Raw genomic sequence first — 14,774 nt, forward strand, 5'->3', positions numbered from 1 at the left:
ATCAAAAGGAGTACCATTCAGTGTTCCACCGTTTGCACCCATCATGTTCGAATGAACATTTAGATTTAATGTTACCAACTGTACAATTTAGTGCAAAATTAATACAAATTTTGATCCTTTGATGTTACACTACTATACATTATTTTTCAAACAGAAGTATGCACCTTATCTGTAGTCTTACAAAAGCATGAAGACGAGCACACAGAGATATAAGTCAGACTTCTTTAGAAAGATTCATGCAGACTTAGCGGCTTTTGCCAACTCTTGTTTAAAGTAAAGCTTGAAATACGGAATTCAGACAAGGAGTTCAAACAAAAGGGAAACAAAAGTTGGATCATTTGGGGGTTATTGATTTTCTGACATCTTTGTTATGTTGCAATTTTGGGTTATATGTTTCAAAACACTGACTAAAGGCCAATAGCTTTCTATGGTATGAATTAGAAAAAACAAAGGTTTTTAAAGCCTTTGTCTGGTACTGTAGACAACCTGCTATATACAAGCCGTTCCATTTATGTTCCCAAAACATTTGGAAGCTCCTTGTTTTAATAAGGTTAGTTGCTGTTCCGAAGCCAGAGAGTCTGCCTTTGACATATAAAGCATTTAACCAGATCGTGTGCCTCTGGGCAGTGGAACACGGGAATTTGGCTGGTAGATGGACAAAACCTATTTTTAATTGTAAAGGTTTTGCTTGTATGTTTGTTTTTGTCTTTAAGAAACCTAATACGTTGATTTACTTTTGGAAGCTATAAGCCTGATGCCGCTGAACCAGACATGAAGAATTATAACCCCTCTTCTGAAGACAACCTGTTTATTTTTTTAAAAACTAATTCAGACATGAGAAACTACAAAAATTTCCTTCCACGTGCTCTTTAACTCATACCTCATATGGAATCACATTTACCCATCCTTTAGTTCAGGCACAGAGGACCTTCAAGGGACAACCAGGTCCCTTTCAATCTCTAACCAAGAAAGTATCTGGTTAGGTTTATTATATTTAGGATTAGTCATTCGTCCTTTTTTCTCCCAGCTCTTTAGCTAGATCCTTTGAACCTGAGTCTGCTCCCAGTGACGTCAATTGGAATTTTGCCACTGAATCTGAGGCGAGGAGGATTGAGTTCTGATAACTGTTGACCCTATTACAAGAGTCGGACCAAACAATTTTTCACATCTGAAAAAGTATGACAGAATTTTACACACACACACACACACCTATTTGATACAGCAACATGGGTGTAATGAAGTACTTTAAAAAAAGAGAGAGAGAGACACACACACACACACACACACACAGTATTTCAAAAGATTACAGCCTAAAAGCTAGACTGTGATTTAAGATACTGCCATGTGCAAGGAGCAAAAAGTAGCTGTGCTCCCCAGAAGGCAGCAAGAAAAGGGACCTGCTCCCCTTTGTTTCCAGGGGCAAGAAGTCTTTTACTGTTCCTGACTAGTAAGAGATTACTTCCCACCCTACTTTTCACATGCCCATCCAGCATGCTAGCCAGTGCACTGGGAGCTGAGCAAAAATGCCCCTCAGAACTCTCTCTTTACCAGCATGGGAGGAGGGGGCGGAGTATCATGCACTCAAGAGTTTAACCACAGCTAGCTGACAGGATGCTGAACACATCTTGTCCTTAGCTGGACTGACCACAGAGTCATAGTAAGCATCATACCTGTCAGTTTGAGTATTCCCAATCACATTTAAACACAAAACAGTTTTCTAGTGTAACAGTTATTCACACATTCTTTGGCTAAAGTGTTAGGATTCACCAAAATACTTTTTTTCTTCCTATGTTGAAGGCATGTTTTCAACCAGATAAAACTGGAGAAATAGCACCATGGGTCTGTTTGAAAGAGACCATCACTAGGATGGCTTGGCAATTTTCCATTTATGTCCATAATTGATCAGGTTCCTTATGGGTTCTCATAGATTCATACTTTAAGGTCTGAAGGGACCATCTGATCTAGTCTGTCCTCTTGTATATCACAGGATATTAAATTTTACCCAGTTACCCCTGTATTGAACCCAGTAAACTGTGTTTGACTAAAGCATAATTTGTGTTTGTGTAAAGCATGTCTTCCAGAAAGGCATCTGTTCTTGATTTGAAGAAATCAGGAGACAGAGACTCCATCACTCCTCTTGTTTCCAATGGTTAATCATCCTTAACAATTAAAATAAATCACAGATTTTTAACAGAATTTGTCTGGCTTTGGCTTCCAGCCCAATGGTTCTTGTTATTACGTCTTCCTCCACTATATTAGAGAGCCTTTTTACCACTGATATTTTCTCCCTGTGAAGGTACTTATGAACTGTAATCAAGTTACCTCTCAATCTTCTTTCTGATAAAGAGCTCAACCAGTTAGCTTAAGTCTCTCACTGTAAGGCATTTTCTCCAGGACTCAACTAATATTTGTGGCTATTTTATGCACATACTTTAATTTTTCAGCTTCCTTTCTAAAACGTTGACACCAGAACCAGCATCTGCATTACCAGTGCCATATACAGACGTAAAAATCACCTTTCTTACTCTGACTCACTATTCCCATTGATATATCCAAAGGTCATGTTCGCCCATTTTTCCACACCATTAAACTAAACTAATGTTTATGTTCAATTGCTTGTTCACTTAGACCCTCAGTTCCTTTTCAGAGTCTCTGATTTCCAGGATTCAGTCACATTTTCTGTAGGTATGGCCTGCATTTTTTGTTCATACATGTATAACATTGCATTTTATTTGAATGGGCCCAGCTTACCAAGAGCTCCTGATCACTCTATATGACTGCTTGTCCTCATCATTATTTACCACTCATCAATCTTTGTTTCATTCACAAAATTTTAAATCAGCATCAATTTTATACTTTACCTCCAGATCATTGATGAAATTGTTGAATGTCAGGCCTTCTACCAATCCCTATAAAACTCCACTAGAAACACCCCCAGTCAATGATTATTCTCCACTAACAACTAGTTTTTGAGATCTGTCAGCCAGCCAGTTCTTAATGCAATTACGAGCTGCTTTATTGATATTTTATAGTGCTATTTTTAATCAGAATATTATGCAATACTAACTCAAATGCCTTACAAATTCTAAGTGCATTATATAATTATGCAATTACCTTTACCAGGCAAATTTGTAATCTCAAAAGAATGAAATCAGGTTTGTTTGACAAGACCTATTTTCCATAAAGCCATGTTGACTGGCAATTATATTCCTATCTTTTCGCTATTTATCAATTGAATCCTGTATCAGCTTTTCTATTATTTTGCCTGAGATTGATGTCAGGCTAATTGGCCTATAGTTCTCTATATCATTCCACTTGTCCTTTTTTAATATTGGCACAACATTAGCACTCTTCCAGTTTCTGGAATTTCCCTAGTATTTCAAGATTTATTAAAAAACTAATATTAGTGGGCCAAAGATCTCCTTGCCAACTCTTTTACGACTCTTGGATGCAAAATGTCCAGCAATGCCATTTTGAAAATGTTTATTCTCAGCAGATGTTAAACATCTTCCTTTGTTACGAATGGACTGGAAAACACTTCATCATCCTCATGTAACACAAATACATCACCCTCCTTCTTTCCAAACATAGAACAGAAATAATTAATGAATATTTCTGCCTGCTCTGCATCACCATCAATTTTACCATCTCTATCTAGTAATGGACCTATATCATTGCTTGGATTTCTTTTGTTCTAGTATTACTTTTAAAAACTCCTTATTGTCATTAGCACTGCCAGCTATGTATTTTCCCTGATGTCTTTAACTTCCCTTATCAATTTTCTACAGTTCATAACTTCTCATTTAGATCAATTGCGATTTCCTCTTGTTTTTGTTCCCGTCACTTAACCACTAAACCAGGATGGGATTATAGCCAAAGTTGTCCTCTTTCTTGATTGTGGAATTGTGACTTTTTGTCCAGCTAATAAACTCTTCTTATAAAAATCCCAATTTTCATTCACATTTTTCTGTCTAATTTTTACCTCCGTAATGGGCTGGCACCCACCTCTTGCGTGCATCTCCTGGTCAAGTGCATTTGCCTTTAGTCTCTCAGTTTGTGGTGACGCTTGTCAGTGGTTTCTCAGGCAGGTTTTCAATGACCGGCCAAGTATCACACGCTGTCTGTATGTGAAACAGAACAAACCCCTTCTGGGTATGCAGTCTAACTTGTCCTGGCCCTTTGATGGGGTCATATCCACCAGGGTTTCCTCCGTGTCTCCACTGTCTTTCTGCAGCCTTCCCTGTGCTCATTCCTTAGTCAGTCCCAGCTAGGGTGACCAGATGTCCTGATTTTATCGGGACTGTCCCGATATTTGCTTGTTTGTCCTGCATCCCAATCAATGTTAGGTCGGGACACTGGACAAACAAGCAAAGGCTCCGGAGCCCGGAAGGGCTCGAGCCCTCCCCCTGCCCCGACTCCGGCCCCTCCTTCCCCCATTGGATCCTTCCCCAAATCCCCTCCCCCTCACTGCCCCATTGGCTCCCTCCCCAAATCCCTGCCTCTTGCCAAGCACGCCATGCCCACGAGATGCAGGGGAGCGCGGGGCCGGGGTGAATGTGAGTCTGGCCTGGCCCTGAGCAGGCAGGACTCGGGCGCGGTACCTGAAGGGAGAACAGGGGGTGGCCTGCGGGGCCAGGCGGTGGCTGCTCTCCCCACCTGGGCAGCGGGACTCGGGAGCAGCCGCTGCTGCAGCTCCCACTGCTGCAGGGGGAGGAAGTGGCCAAGGACGTGGCGCTCGGCGGCTGTGGTTTTGGCGCCCAGGCCTGGACACCCCGAGCTCGGGCCTGCTGCGGGGACCCAGCAGCGCGCATGCTGCGCCCAACCCCTGGCCAGTCGCATCTGGGCTGGCTGCCCAGCTGGTGCAATCCCGCGGCGGAGGCATCGGCAGCCCAGCCCCGTTCGTTCCCCTGCAAGACCCGAGCGGGATGCGGGGCTTGGGGCCTGCTGCCCCCACTCCGGGGCCACCTGAAGGATTGCACCAGCTGGGCAGTCAGCCCAGACGCGACTGGCTAGGGGCTGGGCGCAGCGTGCACACTGCTGGGTCCCCGCAGCAGGACCGGGCTCAGGGGGTTCGTGGGCACCAGAGCCACAGCTGCCAAGCTTGGCCAGCAGCCGCTCACCCCTCCCATCCCCCCCCCCCCCCCCCCCGCAGCAGCAGGAGCTGGAGCAGCTTCCCAAGTCCCGCTGCCCAGGTGGGGAAGAACAGCCACCGCCTGGCCCCACAGGCCACTCTCTAGTCTCCCTCCAGATACTACGCCCGAGTCCTGCCTGCTCAAGGCCAGGCCGGACTCACACTCACCCCGGCCCCGCGCTTCCCTGATTCTCCTGGGCCTCTGTCCAGCACTTGCGGAGGAAGGAGGAATCGGTGGTGGGGGATTTTTTTTTTTTTTTTTTTTGCTCTGCCACCATTTTTTCCCCTCTGCCCCCGCCCCGCTACCCCCGCGCCCCCCCCCCCGCGTCCTGCTATTTGACCTGGGTGATCTGGTCACCCTAGTCCCAGCAGCCATCCAAGAGCTTTCTCTTGCTTGCCCAGGCCCTGCCAGAACTGAGCTGTCCATGGTCCTGCTGCTCTTTCAGCCAGCCAGGAACACAGTTCTCTCTCTTCCAGCTCCAGGCAACAACTGACTGACTCTGGCCCTGAAGCTCCTTTTATGTGAGCATGTTGAGCTCTGATTGGCTGCTCCCTGTAGCTTCCCTCTTTGGTTGCTTCCCTAGTAGGAGGACTTTTCTTCTGCTCCTCTCTTGGACTGGCTATCATAGGACCCTGAGGCCTCCAGGCCTAGTTCATCCCTTCACATCTCCCAATTTTTTTCCATAATTTTCCTCAGCTTTGATAATTTAGCCCTTTTTAAACACCAAGTATATATATTGTTGATTGGGACTGTACTTTGTTTGCCCATACTGATCACTGGACCTTAGGCAAACACCAACGTCCAATTCAGTGATCTTTCTCATGAGGTCCAAAATATGAGTTTCCTCATGTTGGATGAAATACCTTTTGTGTTAGAAAATCAAATTTCAGTAATGTCAGTAATATCACATTTCTTCTCATCAATTAGAATCTCCAGTTCCTCAAAGCTGTAAGCCAGACACCTAGCATTGGTACATTAGCAAATGAAAAATTTCTTCTCTCCATATTTTTTGTCACATCAGTTCAATTTGTTCACCATGTACTAAGTTTGTTTATATTGCATTTGCCTCCTTTGTGCTCTCCTGACTGTTCCAGCCAATCTCCAATTAAGAATAGTCCCCTGCTTGTGAGATGCAAGCTGTCCCATTTGCACAGTCCCCTCTCTCGCTAGAATTTGACCCAATGTTCCATGGAACCAAAACCTTCAGCTTCATAGCAATCATGCAGCCAACAGTTCACCTCTAGTACTTTCTGCCTTCTCTCACTTGTGTATTGGAAGATATTGTGGATCTCAAAGAACATCATTTGAATTTTCCTCCTCTTCAGCTCCCTTCCAAGTTCCACAAAGTCTTCTATAATCCACATAATTCCATGTAATGCGGTGTCATGGCTCTGATGTGCAACATCATAAGTGGAGACTTGCCAAATGAATGAATAATCTTGTCCAATTTACAGTTACAGGTTATGTTTTTGCTCTAGGAAGAGAGCTCACTGTTGCACTGCCTTCAGAGCTGGGTTCCCAGCCAGCAGCCATGGAGCCTCCTGCAGCCAGGGGACGTTTCTGGAGATGGGTCTGACTCGGCCCAGGAGGGGCAACTGCAGGGGAAAAGGAAGTCTTATCCCGCCCCAGAGCAGCCAGGACTAGCAGCTGGAGTCCAGCACACGTTAGGCTTCCCTTATAATAGCCACATTTCACAGGGAAGATCAGATTTCACCATCCGTGACTTGTTTTTCACTGACGGAAATTTGGTAGGGCCCTAATTATAAAACGCAACATTGTCCAGGCCAGTGTCCACATTTTCATCTATTATTCCAAGTACAATCATCTAACTGCCTGTCCTCCCCAACACACACAGTCACCCACTCCTGTCTTTCAGTAGATAAAGGTTTCTGTTTAGTTATTTGAAAATTAAGAGTTCTGAGGAATTGTTTTAGACTTTTCCCTACTGATTTTGTTTGTTACAGTTTATTGGTAACTTACAAAATTAAAAAAAGATTCTTTAAAAATGATTTGTAAAGGTTTACTATTAACCTCCATTTACAATCTGGGCATAATTCCTTTCCTTTTCTTCCTTTTCCTGTCTCCTCTCTCCCTGCACAGAGCTATAGCCTTAAATCCTTCTCTCTCCTTTGTCACATGTAGGTCTGTTTTACCAGAACTGACTTAGAAAGCACTGGATTTAAAATTGACACTTTAGAGCTTGTACAGTGCATTCAGCTCTTCACAAAAGATAAATTTTCCATTCTTGGACTAAAATTGAGACCCAACTCTTCATCTTATATCCATAATGATAAAGATTTATAAAATCACTGTGGCTATCTAGCTGCAAAATATTTTGCCAATGGACTCAAAAATCATTCACAGAGATCCCTAGTTAGATCCCAGAACCACCACTCTGGCTCAAAGCCACTTTGAAGAGTCTAGTAATTGAAGTACTATTTGTCTTCTATCTGGTTAATCATGGGCATCTGCACCTTGGGGATATTTATATTAATGGTTCTTTCAAATCCTTTGACACTCTCTCCAGCGTGAATATGATTGTCTGGCTGCCAAGCATAGAAACACAAACTCAAACATTGTTTTAGAAAAATCACTGGATGAAATTATAATAAGAGCCAATCTCATACGTCATCTGAGATACAATAATCCTCCACATAGAGACTAGGCATTCATTAGCAGAAACAAGAGTTTTATATCATTTTTGTCTGTCAGATAAGGATTCTTTAAAAAAAAAAAAAAACCAGCGAGAGGGGAATTTGATAATTATAAGGACAGAAGTTTTACTTCTGAATTTCTTTAGCTATATATTCAATTACAATCACTATGTGCGATCAGTAGCCAAAAGAAACTCATAAAAAATGTTCCCCTGAAATTAAGCTATTTGCATAATATTGCTTTCTCATTTAATATTGTGAATTTCTTTTCCATGTCCCTTATTTCCACCACTTTCTCTGCTCCTCATTTCTACTGCATCATTCACAACTCCTCTGTTTCAGTTGCCTACAATGCTCCAGTTTTCTCCTTCATTTTGAAGGCCACACATCACTGGAACCACTGCTGAAGTACATCTAAGCTATTACTACAGTCACTAAAGGGTGCTGTCAGGAAGCAAGTGGATATGTGATCATACTTTCCCACAGGGATGGAAGGTCCTGAAGATACAAGCACTACTAGAGTCTGATATCACAGATAGCACAAAACAAAGTTTAAATGCAACCCAGCATAAGCTGTGACTGCAGTAGCAATGAAGCTCTCCACTACTGGTCTCACCCATCTCACCACAGCTTGAAGACATCTCTTTACATACCATTTCCTCCCTCTTCTCTTCTAGTATTTGTTTGCTCATTTCTGCTACCATTTCCTTCCTGAAATCTTCATTATCGTCACACATGAATCAGTGTTGTGATTTCTGAAGCTCCAGATTTTGTTCGATTTGTACAGCATCTAGTACAATGAGGTCTAAGTCCATGACTAGGGCTGCTAGTTACTATATGGTAATACAAATAAATTAAAATGAAGTAGCAGCATCTGGGGCCAGAGAAGGAGGCAGCACAGAGGATGCAGAGCCAGAGTTTTTCAATAAGGCAGGGAACAATTGTGTGCCCTTGGGCAGTGGGACACTGGAATTTGGCTAGTGGACAGACAAAACCTACTTTGAATTGTAAAGGTTTTGCTTGTATGTTTGTTTTTGTCTTAGCCTTTAAGAAACCTAATATGTTGATTAACTTTTGGAAGCTATAAGCCTGATGCCACTGAACCAGACAAAGAATTACAACCCCTGCTCTGAAGACAACCTGTTTATTTTTTAAAAAACTATTTCAGATGGGAGGCAGCATAGAGAATACAGAGCCAGAGTTTTTCAGTAAGGCAGGGAACAATAGGAGAAGAGAGAGGGCAGGAGGGAACTAAGAATCCCTTCTCCCCACAAAAACTGGGAAAATACACAATAGTAGTCTTCATTGGATTTACAAACATAGGGCAACTACTAAATATACTGTGCATGATACATTGAATGCTCTTTTAAATCCACTGTAATAAAATATTAACTTCTGACATGTTCTGCAAATTGGACATTAAGGCATTCCAACAATATAACCATTAAGATTCAATCCTTTTAGAGTAAAAAAACCAGACTATTAAATCATGTCTTAAAATTTGACATAATATAGCTCTCTGATGAAGTCTTCATATTTGGGAATAAAAAACTCTATTGAATACACTGGATTTTAGCAAACAATCAAAGCATCTCAGAGCATCTATGAGAACCAAAAGCTTAATCCTGGGAAAAACAGATATCGTAATCTTTTAGGGATGGAGTTGTGGACAGTCTTACCTAGTGGCCGGAGCAAGCATCCAAAGCAGGGAAATGGAAGCAAGAGTCAGAAGCTGGAGGCCAGAGCCAGAAGTGGGAGCTAAGTATACCAACTGAAGGCTTGTTTACACTTAAAATACTACTGCAGCTGTGCCACTGTAGTGCTTCAGTGAAGACACTACCTACGTCGACAGGAGGGGTTCTCCCAGAGGCATACATAATCCACCTCCCCAAAAGGCAGAAGCTTGGGTCAATGGGTGAATTCTCCCATCAACCTAATGTGGTCTACACCATGGGTCAGGTCAGTTTAACTGTGTCATTCAGGGGTATGGATTTTTCACAACCCTGAGCGATGTACTTATATCGACCTAATGTCTTCGTGTAGACTAGACCTAAGTACGAAAGCTCAATGATAAATTAAGTTGCTATATATACCTAATACAACAATTTAGGTCTTCATTATTCATGTGTTACTTGAATACTGATGAGCAGTACTTTGTGTATGGACAAACGAAACATTATTCATCACCTTCCCCAAAAAGATTTAGATTTTGCGAAGTAATTTGGTATTCTTTCAAATACTAGTGGAGTCAGCTGCCTGAGAACTGGGGAAAAAAAAAAAACACAAAAAAAACAACTTACCTGCAAGCAGGTCAAAGCAATTTAGAAATATGGCATTTGATTTCAGCTGTCCAATGTTACCCTTCCCTCAAATTAATGTTGCTTAGCCTAATTACTTTTGACATAGTTTGTGGACATTAAATTTTTGCAAAATGGAAGCAACATGGCGACCTGTTCTGGAGTTAATTTGAATGTTAATCACATAATGAGAGCTTGAAACAAAAAGTACTTGGGTCAGAGAGGTGAACTAAAGCAGAAGGTCTTTCAGGAGTTTCTTTATCTATGATTTTATCTGCAAGAGCGATAAGGAAAGGCCTGTGCCTTTTCAATTTAATTTTCTAATCACAATAGTCAAAGACTCCAGCATGTCATTAGCCATGGCTCCCAGAGACCCAACTTTCCTGCAGTAAATTTAACATCAAGCAGTTTAATTTAAAAACTAAAACAACCTATACATCACTGAGCTTTTCTGTTCATGCACAGGAAGGTTTTCTTATCCAATGATAATATTATTGCTTTGGTAAATTCTTTTTATTTTTTAATTTTTATTCCCTCAGTAACAAGAAGTATTTTGTGCTCTACTGACTCTGCATATCTTCAAAAATTTCTAATTTCAAAGTTGTCTGTTTAGTCCCAGTAAAGCAATTGATCCTCTTAGAGAATTTATTTAGCGTACATGTCTTTTTATTTTCTTCTGCATTGAATCACAGCTAGTAGTCGTCACAGGGCCTGGTTTTGTAGGAGTAGCTGTCCACACTGCTTATACAACTACAGTTGGGAACTTCATTCACTAGGACAGGGGTCGGCAACCTTTCAGAAGTGGTGCGCCGAGTCTTCATTTATTCGCTCTAATTTAAGGTTTCACATGCCAGTAATACATTTTGACATTTTTAGAAGGTCTCTTTCTATATGTCTATAATATATAACTAAACTATTGTGGTATGTAAAGTAAATAAGGTTTTTTAAATGTTTAAGAAGCTTCATTTAAAATTAAATTAAAAAGCAGAGCACCCCGGACTGGTGCCAGGACCCAGCCAGTGTGAGTGCCACTGAAAATCAGCTTATATGCCACCATCGGCATGCGTGTCATAGGTTGCCTACCCCTGCACTAGGACATTGATATTTTTCCCATGCACTTCCCTAGTCCATGATAGTAAATCCTGTCCAGCTAGAAGCAGGGAGGCTTTCCTTTTCAAAGCTTTGTAATAAGACTTGTTCAAATACCGTGATGATAAATTGTTAAGACTGAACAAAGCCATGCTGACCCAGAGATATAAAATAAGCATGGAATAGAAGATCAGGACTCCACATCCTGTACAGAAATTATTCTTAAATATGAACTGATTAAAAACACTTCATTTTCCTTTTATCCTCCTCCATTATCTCTTTTGCATTGGGTTCCTGTTCTAAACAGGAAAACATCGCTGAATCAAACAACATCTGTAATAGCCTCTTGGTTTTTGGTCCATGGTGTACCCTTAGTTCAGGACTTAAGTATCAGTACTAAGACATCTCGTGTTGTGCTGTGGGAAGGAAAATCCTAGAAAAAGCCACAGAGGGGCTATATGGAAAGAATGAATGCTTTCTTCTGCAAAACATTCACATATCTGATCAGCTGCACAGAGAGCAAACCCTTGCTCTGAGACAGGGGTTGGCACCTCAGTCAAGAGAGAATTCAAAGGTTTTGTAGCTCTAAAAGAGCTGAAGAGTTTGTAAATTAGTTTATGTTCTACTTCCTGTGTTTTTGCGAAGATAGGGAACATATGGACCACAAAAAAAGGTTACCTGAGAATTATGATTAATATTCTACAAGCACAAAAGTGGAAAAACAGTTAATTTTCTTATAGAACTAACTCTGAACTTTGTCAGCCATCACACCGACCATTCACCTAGCTTGGTTAGATCTCTGAAGTTTCTCACAGTCCTCTCTGGTCCTGACTAATTTAAGTAACTATAATCTAAATTATTACCCCACTACTCGCTGCCCCCTCCGCCTTCCAGACCTAGCTGAGAATGTAGAGGTATCCAGTTGTTAACCTTTCACTATTTTGGAAATTAACCATTTAATCCTATCAGTAGCCTTCTGTCTCTTACCCAGTTTTTGATTGATGACAATCCTTTACCTTTCACCCAATGACCATTTCGCAACCTCTTGTGCAAGCGCTTGTCAAAGCCCTTTCAGAACAGAAGACTAAATAATAAAACCAACCAACCAGAGCAGGTCAAGTGTGGGTGAGAGCAACTCCTGCTATATATCTTTTTAGAGGGTTCAGCATGTGCTCCCCACTTGCTCATCCAGACCAACTAGCAAATGTGTATAAAGTGAGGTCACCCTCTCCCCCCTCTTGGGGAGAATAAGTATTACATACATATGGGATCAAACAGACAAATTCAGTATTTATATAAGAAAGACAAATATTATAAAATAAACAGAGCCCAAAAGTTCAGTAGAGTCAAAAAAGGATTAGATATTAATATGGATAATGAGAACATCAGTAACATATATTTTTAAAATAATGAGAGAGATTAATCCTTATGCATTAGGGAATAAAATAATTGATGGGATTAAAAATAAACACCACATTCATTGGCAGGTTATTCAATAGCTGTCCACTCTGGCCTTTTTTTTTTTTTTTTTTTTTTTTTTTTTTTTTTAAACACCTCCCTTATCTGCTGTGGGCCACTTGCCTGACCCAATATGGCAATTTCTACATGTAAATATATATTACAAGGGAATTTAGTATTTTTTAGATATCTAGAGACTCAGTCTGTGCACACAAACTGGTAAAGAAAATGACACACTATATATATCGTCCTATAAAGGGTTTATTGTGCCAAATTTTGAGACTAAATCTAGTCATTCAAGTGTGAAAGATTTTAGACCTGTTAAGTGAAAATCTCATTACAACTTTAAATATGCAGTTGCTACTGACATCTCCATAGTTAAACTATACATCTCCTGCCTTGAAGTGCTGTGGAATACCACCACCTTAATAAAACCCTTAAAAGAGTAGAAAAAAAATGTCTAGTTTTCCTCTGATAAAGTAGGAATTTTTTTAAATCATCTCCACCTAACATTTAGGACTTGCTTTTATTATTATCAGGGGCGGCTCTAGGCCCCAGCACGCCAAGCGCGTACTTGGGGCGGCAAGCCGTGGAGGTGGCAGGCAGGGTGCCTTCGGCAGCTTGCCTGCGGGAGGTCTGCTGGTCCCGCGGCTTCGGCGGACCTCCCACACGTGTGCCTGCGGAGGGTCCGCTGGTTCCGCAGCTTCTGGACCTCCCACAGACACAGCTGTGGGAGGTCCGCCGAAGCCGCGGGACTAGCGGACCTCCCGCAGGCAAGCCACCGACTGCAGCCTGCCTGTTATGCTCAGGGCAGCGAAATGCCTAGAGCCGCCCCTGATTATGATGTTATTTTTTCTTCCCACTGAGTAATGATCTTTAAATCAAGACCAGCTGAAAACCTTCATAAAAGGAAACATCCGGTCACAAATTCAGTGGTACAGTTCTTAGTTTGAATTCAGTAAAAAAACAAACAAAAAAACATTAAAATCAATGTTCTGTAAATGCTAAAACGTAGAAATGGTCAGAAAAGCCTATGGGTATATTTAGTATCTAAGGACTCAGATCTGCAAATGCTATAGTGCACAGAAACTATAGTGCCCTGTAGCAAGCACATGGAGTGAAATCCTGGATCTGCTGAAGTCAAGGGGAGTTTTGTCATTGACTTCAATGGTGCCAGGATTCCACCCTCCGTCTGGTAGCAAGTGAGACTCATTACTTAACCAGGGCACATAATTCAAGTACCACACTTAGAGAAAACTTATTAATAGACTTTCATAAGCATTAGGGAAAGATTGTAGTTTTCAACATGAAATATGAGAACAGTGACACCTACGTGAATGTATTTATTAGATTTCTGAAAGTCCTTTGACAAGGTTCTTGCGCATCACTTCAAGTAGTGTAGAAAGACAGTGAGTGATACAGAGAGCCTTAAAAAAAAGTATAGCGCTAATACTCAGATGGTATAAACCACTGTAAATTTAAAAAAAAAACTTTTGAAAGCCAAATTAAATACATTCATTTTAACTAATTATTTCATTCACATTAATCCCACTCACTACTTGCTTAAGACCTGGTTGAAACAAAAGATTCATTGGCAAGATAATGGGTTTGTACTCTTCACTATTCTAACTTAGAACATTATAGCTGATACTTAAACATTTTCATCCAATTGTTCTAACAAACAAATAAATAAATATAGACTTTCATTTGCATCACAGCATATGTTAATTATAAAAAGACAATTATTATCTAATAATTTTTGATTACAGAGTATGAAAAGATCAGCAATGACAAATATGCACAACAAACCTTAGGATAATTCTGAATGTTTAATTGTTCAGTCTTCCCACATCCTATTTTTAGAAGATGGAATTTGAATACCATTAAATCAAAGAAGAAATAACAACAGCTGCTAAGATTTTGTATACACCAGCTATTACTGAGATTTGAGAGATTAAAATGACTTTCAGAAAAAGGCTGCAGGTTTGGCTAATTTTTTTAAAGAAACAAAATACATTTAATTCAAAATACTCTAAACCCAATGGAATAATGGCTCTCAAAAGCCAACATTATTGCTAAATAACCTTCCCTCTCTGCAGGTATTCCATGTAGTCACAGGTTGATATGAAATTAGCTACTCTAAG

General features: G+C 40.9%; 1 protein-coding gene across 7 annotated transcripts in view; it reads right to left on the reverse strand.

Annotated features, from left to right (window-relative positions):
* The window catches only part of COG5 (component of oligomeric golgi complex 5), a 482,330-nt gene that overhangs the window by 317,255 nt on the left and 150,301 nt on the right, over window positions 1-14,774 (reverse strand). The window lies entirely within an intron of this gene.

The sequence above is a fragment of the Gopherus flavomarginatus genome, chromosome 1 (assembly GCF_025201925.1).
Source record: "Gopherus flavomarginatus isolate rGopFla2 chromosome 1, rGopFla2.mat.asm, whole genome shotgun sequence".
Taxonomy (NCBI): domain Eukaryota; kingdom Metazoa; phylum Chordata; order Testudines; family Testudinidae; genus Gopherus; species Gopherus flavomarginatus.